At 36.8% G+C, this 6,062-nt stretch overlaps 1 protein-coding gene and 1 long non-coding RNA gene across 3 annotated transcripts in view; both read left to right on the forward strand.

The window, feature by feature from the left end:
* The window catches only part of LOC107685241 (EGF-like repeat and discoidin I-like domain-containing protein 3), a 201,740-nt gene that overhangs the window by 163,209 nt on the left and 32,469 nt on the right, over positions 1 to 6,062 (forward strand). The window lies entirely within an intron of this gene.
* LOC107685242 (uncharacterized) overlaps positions 4,621 to 6,062 on the forward strand; it is a 6,999-nt gene continuing 5,557 nt past the window's right edge. Inside the window, exons 1-2 of the long non-coding RNA XR_001633933.1 lie at positions 4,621 to 4,737; positions 5,511 to 5,513. This is a non-coding gene — a long non-coding RNA (uncharacterized LOC107685242). The remainder of the gene's footprint in view (positions 4,738 to 5,510; positions 5,514 to 6,062) is intronic.

A 6,062-nucleotide genomic window follows, 5' to 3' on the forward strand; every position in this document is an offset into this window, starting at 1 on the left:
GCATTAATGTCATCTTGTGCTTCAGCAAGGTATCTCTGGCTAAAACTAGCTAACGTTGAAGTTAGTGAGTCAATGCTACCGTACAAACCTAAAGAGCTAACTGTTCTCACGTCGTGTACAGTGTAGGTCAAAAACACATAAACTAAGGTCTACATTTCAGTGCCTCTCCATATTAAACTGGTTAGATGAAAATTTATTTAAAGGGATAGTTCACCCAAATATGAAAATGTGATGTTTATCTGCTTACCCCCAGGGCATCCAAGATGTAGGTGACTTTGTTTCTTCAGTAGAAAAATTCCACAATATTACTGTTTTTACTGTATTTTTTGATCATAAATGCAGCCTTGCTAGGCAAAAAGAAACTTAAAAAAAAAAAAAAAAAGTCTGCACTGACAGTGACAATTAGAAGGTAGTAGCCTAAATATTTGGGTGGTTTAATATTATAATACAATGTCATTAATCAATATATTAAGATAACCCATGCTATGAATGACTAAAACAGCCTATAGACAATAATGAGCAATAATAATTCACCACACTGCATAGGATGATGCGATGAAAAATTCAAGTGCACAGCTTCACCTAAATATTTATTAATTTGTTTAGTTATATCATTTATGATTTGAATAAGAGAACGACACCATTAAACTTTGGGTAATCAAAAAAATGGTTTTATTCATTACATCATATAGATCGGGGGGTTTTATCTTCAGGAAACGGCCAGACTAGAATAGCAACACAGTAGCGAACAATAAACGATATGGCAAGACAAAAATTAAATAATATGTTAAAACATAAGCGGCAAGAAAATGACAGCGTGAAAATACATGCATTATATAGCATGTAAATTTGACCCGCTGGCACTTATAGGTATAAATGCCCCGTTTTTTGATCTGGTTGTATCTAAATAATTTTTAACAACAGTGAATGGTAAATTACATAATTTTAGTAAAAGTCAATGACTGGGAGACTTGAATGTTTTATTTTAAATCTGATACGTACATCTGAAAAACAGCCACGGGTAGAATTTACCCCGTGGCGGTTCTAGTGTTAATCATACCCTGTGATACATGAACAGTGTTGATCCTGCATGTTGTCATCTGCGATTGTGACGACCGTAACACGAGGCTTCTCCCGCATGCATTGTGATCTGATCAGCTGTCATTGCAAGACAGTGAGCAGCTCCATTTGTTTGTCCGAGGGAGCAACAGTAACTAAGGGGGCGGGGCTTACCGATAGGTCAACTGGCCTCAGCAATTCCGCTTGGATACAGTCAAACCCAGGGTCCTTGTTTGATAATTGCTGCATCGCACATATAATTTCTTCATTCAAAATAGCAGGTTCTATTTCCACTGGGTCACAGTTGGGTTGTTCTTCAACACTCCAACACAACACTTAACATTATAACTTACTAGAAGCATTCCACCCCCCACCCCACCCACCCCTTTTTGATATAATTTATTTTGTTATGTTTGATAGACAGCTCTGTAATAGGTAGGCTGTGCCATTTTTTCAGGGGACATGAACTGTTGTTCATGATGCAGGGAATGCCATCACATCTGAATAATTTTCTAGCTCATGAGGTGTTAAAAGTGATTAATATCCTGAGATTACTGAATAAATGCTCCAGTGCAATCACAGAAATTGAGCGAATGTGAGACACATCTTAGCACATTCAAACGTCAGTTGCCATGGTGAACTGTGAGCTTCTGCAATGGTTGCCCCAATGGAATAATCAATACCAGTGGCATCACAGAATGACTTTAGGCTTAATAGATTAATGGAATTAATCAAGCTTAATGACAAATTAAGTATTCTAATTAATCAAGACAATTGCAGTGCTGCAGAAGCAAGAATAGCCTCACAAACTGCAGTAACGTCAGAGACGTTTTGACCAAAAGGAGCACATCTCAAGGATCTGCCAGTGATGTGCTCAGTCAAACAGCATCAAAATCATCAGGTTATCAGTGTCTCAGTTGCTTTTAGGTGCACGTTTCGATTGGGAGTCATTTATTTGTATGTCCATTGATTTTAGTGAAAACAAAGCTGCTGTTACTCATAGCCTTTTATTGGGAACTTTTTTAATGATCTTGGTTCTTTTAGTCTGTTAAATGGTTTGGTCTCTGTATGCTGACATGTTCAGTCAAGCAGACATTTTACATGCCTGCAAGCACACGTCAATATTGACTAAGACTCCAAGTGAAAAATTTATTTGCCGACATTCATTAGACTGGCTTAGGAACTTAATGCAAATAAAGTCTTATATTGCCGGGCAGTTTGTTTTAGCGAATTAAAATACAGGTGGGAGTCACAAACAACATTATCTTTTACATCTGTCGCAAAGTTTCCCTCCATTAACCAATCAAAAAAACTAATTATGCTGCTTTTCCAGGGACTTCTAAGGTCAAACAAACCACTCACATTAAAATGCATATAAATCCCATTGACAGGTTTTGGAGCTGTTTAAATGAACCAATTACTTCCCAGCCTTTTCAAATACACTGAAAGTCAGCTCTTTTTCCTCTGTTTGGAGATACTCCACAGCAAAAAGGCCTCTTGAAGTTTCTGTTGATTGCTTTCAAACATGCTGAGTCGACCAAGAGACAGCGAGGAGACGCCCATCCTCCTTCTCCTACATCTGTCTAGCCTATCTGGGTCTATGGCTTTTCTCCCATCGAATTTTGAAAAATTGCCTTTTCAACTTCTTCCTCTCCCTCATCTTTGTGTGTAATGAATCGATTTAGTGTCCTCATTTGTGGTTTCCTGTGTCTTCGCCACTACTCAAACAGAGATGTGACCTCAGTCCCACAGAGAGAATTTTTAGACTTCATCAGGCAGCCATGAAAGACCACTTACATTCATTATGGATCTTAAGTCTTAAGTCTTAAGTCTTAAGTAAGAATTTATTGGAACTTTTATCTAAGTCAGCATTTCTCCAACCGGGGTCCATCTCAAATAGCCAGGGGGTCAGTGGAAAATTTCTGAATTGAGAACAAAAGTCTTTCTGTAAAGCCTTGACAAGCAATATGATAGAGCGCAACCGAGATGGTTCGCTTTTCCAGCAGCCTGGGTTCTGGAAGGATTTTTTCCATTCATTTTCTCCATATAGACATTTCAAAACATTTTTCAGTAAGTCTTGAACCAACCCATGGCTCTAAATGAATCACATTACAACATCTGATTTTAAGCACAGACAAATTTGAACAGAATTTGGAAAGGATAATGGTACAAGATTGGTCTGCGTATGGTTGACCATTAATATAATCAAATCCACAATGATGATACAATATAAAACTATTGATTAAAGCTTATTCATGTGTTTAGTTATTTAGTCATGGTAGCCCAGCTATCAGTCTCTCAGGTTTAGATTTAGGGGCCTCTATTTAAAAGCATTTATAACCTTCAATGGCTGTTATCTCTGTCTCAAGCTCTTCTTATTATTAAGACCACATTTATCATTTCCCTCTAGGGGTCTTTCTTTTCAATAGAAAGACTTCATACTAACATAGATGTAAAAGAAAAAAGCATGTCTTCATATGTTAGTTATAGCTTGAAAGTGTCATTTCACAGACATATTGCAAAATAATTTATTTAATTTTAAATCAAGTAGGAATATGTTAACGTCATGTAAGTTTTGTTAGAGGTCACATATGTCTTTTGAATTGTTCCCTTTGTACTGCAGCCTCACAAGAATTTGACTTTGTATTTCATTTGGCCTGAGGTCATTTTAGATTAATTCTTACATGCTAATTTCATCAGATGATTACAATATAGGAGACATGGTTAGATACTGTACCGTTCAAAAGTTAGGGGTCAATAAGATTTTTTGTTATCATATAAATTAATACTATTAAAATATTTAAATTGATCAAAAGACTTTTACATTATTATAAAAAAAAAATATTTCAAATAAATGTTGTTCTTTTAAACGTTCTATTTATCAAAGAATCCAGGAAAAAAATTTATTCACTGTCAACAAGAAACATTAAGAAGCTGTTTTCAACATTGGTAATAATAAGACATATTTCTTGAGCAGCAAATCAGCATGTTATGTTTTCTGAAGGATTATGTGACACTGAAGACTGGAGTAAAGACTGCTGAAAATTCACCTTTGCTATCACAGGAATAAGTGACTTTAAAATATTTAAATGGAAAACAGTTATTTTAAGTTGTAATAATACAGCGGGTAAAATAAGTATTGAACACGTATAAATATATAAAATATACTTATAAAGGTGCTGTTGACATTGACAATTTTCACCAGATGTCGGTAACAACCCAAGTAATCCATACATACAAAGAAAACAAAACAAATAAGTTGAGAAATTAAGTTATGTGCTAGAATGCTAGAATGCCCAGCCAATCACCTGACTTGAATCCAATAGAAAATAAGAACTAAAGATCAGAGTTCATAGAAGAGGCCCACAGAACCTTCAAGATTTGAAGACTCTGTGGAAGAATGGGCCAAAATCACACCTGAGCAATGCATGCGACTATCCATACAGGAGGTGTCTTGAAGCTGTCATTACCAACAAAGGCTTTTGTACGAAGTATTAAATACATTTCAGTAGTTCAATACTTTTTCCCTGTGTCATTCAATTTTATTACGCATAACTTAATTTCTTAACTTATTTGTTTTGTTTTCTTTGTATGTATGGATTACTTGGGTTGTTATCAACATCTGGTGACAATTTCATGTCAACAGTATCTTTAGAAATACATTTAGTGAGAAAAATGGTGACGCATTCAATACTTATTCATCCGCTGTATGTCACAATGTTACCATTTTACTATCAAATAAATGCAGCCTTTGTGAGCATAAGAGACTTCTCTCTAAAACATAAAACATCTTTAGGACAAACTTTAGGACAGTAGTATACATATCAATGTGAGCAGAGGAAATAAAGTATGCTCATTTATGCTGTGGTGTCTGTGGTTAACTATTTTTCTGACATTTGTAGTCATCTGCACTTCTGTCATTTTAAAGAGCTGATTCAAATGTTTGGATCACAATGGAAGTGTGATGCTGTTCAGTCAAAGTATAACAAATCGCGTTAGTCTGCTGCATCCTTTACAACCACGCACTCTAAACCGGCATGTTAGGAGGGAAATTTCACTGTGCAAATTGTGCACAGCACACATTTTGTTAGCAACGATACCTGATTTACATAATTAATTTAGGAAATTGGGTGCCAAAACAGCACAGTCTGAATGTGCAAATAAACACAGTAATCAGCAGGCATAATTTATTCTTAGTTAATTCCCTCCTTAATCTCTTAATCAGGGAATTTAGTGTACCTCCACCTTGTTTGAGAATTACAAACCTTTCAGCTTTCCCATTTCCTTCCTGGCAACTGACCAACCTGTTGGATTGTTCTGTGCACTGGCTGGTCTCCCCTGTTTCTGCCGCAGGCAGTGTTTTAGTATCAGATACAAAGTCACTGCATTCTAAGTGCTCAAGTTTTATACTCTGCTTGATATTTGCTGCCCGTGAGGTTATGAGAGTGCAGGACGTAAATATTAACCCAAAAACTCACTTTCCTGGATTTGTTAGAATCTTTATTCAGAAACTAGAAACTTTTTTCATGGGTATATTATGATGGACTGAATTTTATAATTGCTTGTGTAGACACTTTGACACAATTTTTTCATTTGTTCTAAATGTTAATTGCACTACTGCGATATTAACTTTTTAGACTGATCAGACGGATTCTCAAACACGTTGCTCTGAAATGCAGAAACAAGCTTCACAGTGGCAGAGATGAGATTGAGATTAGAATCGTCTCGGTTACATATGGTAACCCTCGTTCCCTGAAGGAGGGAACGGAGACGTCACGTCGGATGACCGACGAATTGGGATCTCGCTTAGAGAGACCAATCTACTTCGAGTGTAAACTAAACGAGCCAATGCACATTGGCATGCGATTATTGCATCCAGCTGCTGCTGATCACAGCGTGAGTATAAGTAGGCAGCAGATGCAGTGCATATTCAGGTTTTCGCTGAGGAGCCGAGCCGGTGACCCGGCCGCTCAGCGGTGGTACAGGAGCTGTGGCGACGGGAC

This window comes from Sinocyclocheilus anshuiensis, unplaced genomic scaffold, assembly GCF_001515605.1.
Source record: "Sinocyclocheilus anshuiensis isolate Anshui unplaced genomic scaffold, SAMN03320099.WGS_v1.1 scaffold577, whole genome shotgun sequence".
In the NCBI taxonomy this organism is placed as follows: Eukaryota; Metazoa; Chordata; class Actinopteri; order Cypriniformes; family Cyprinidae; genus Sinocyclocheilus; species Sinocyclocheilus anshuiensis.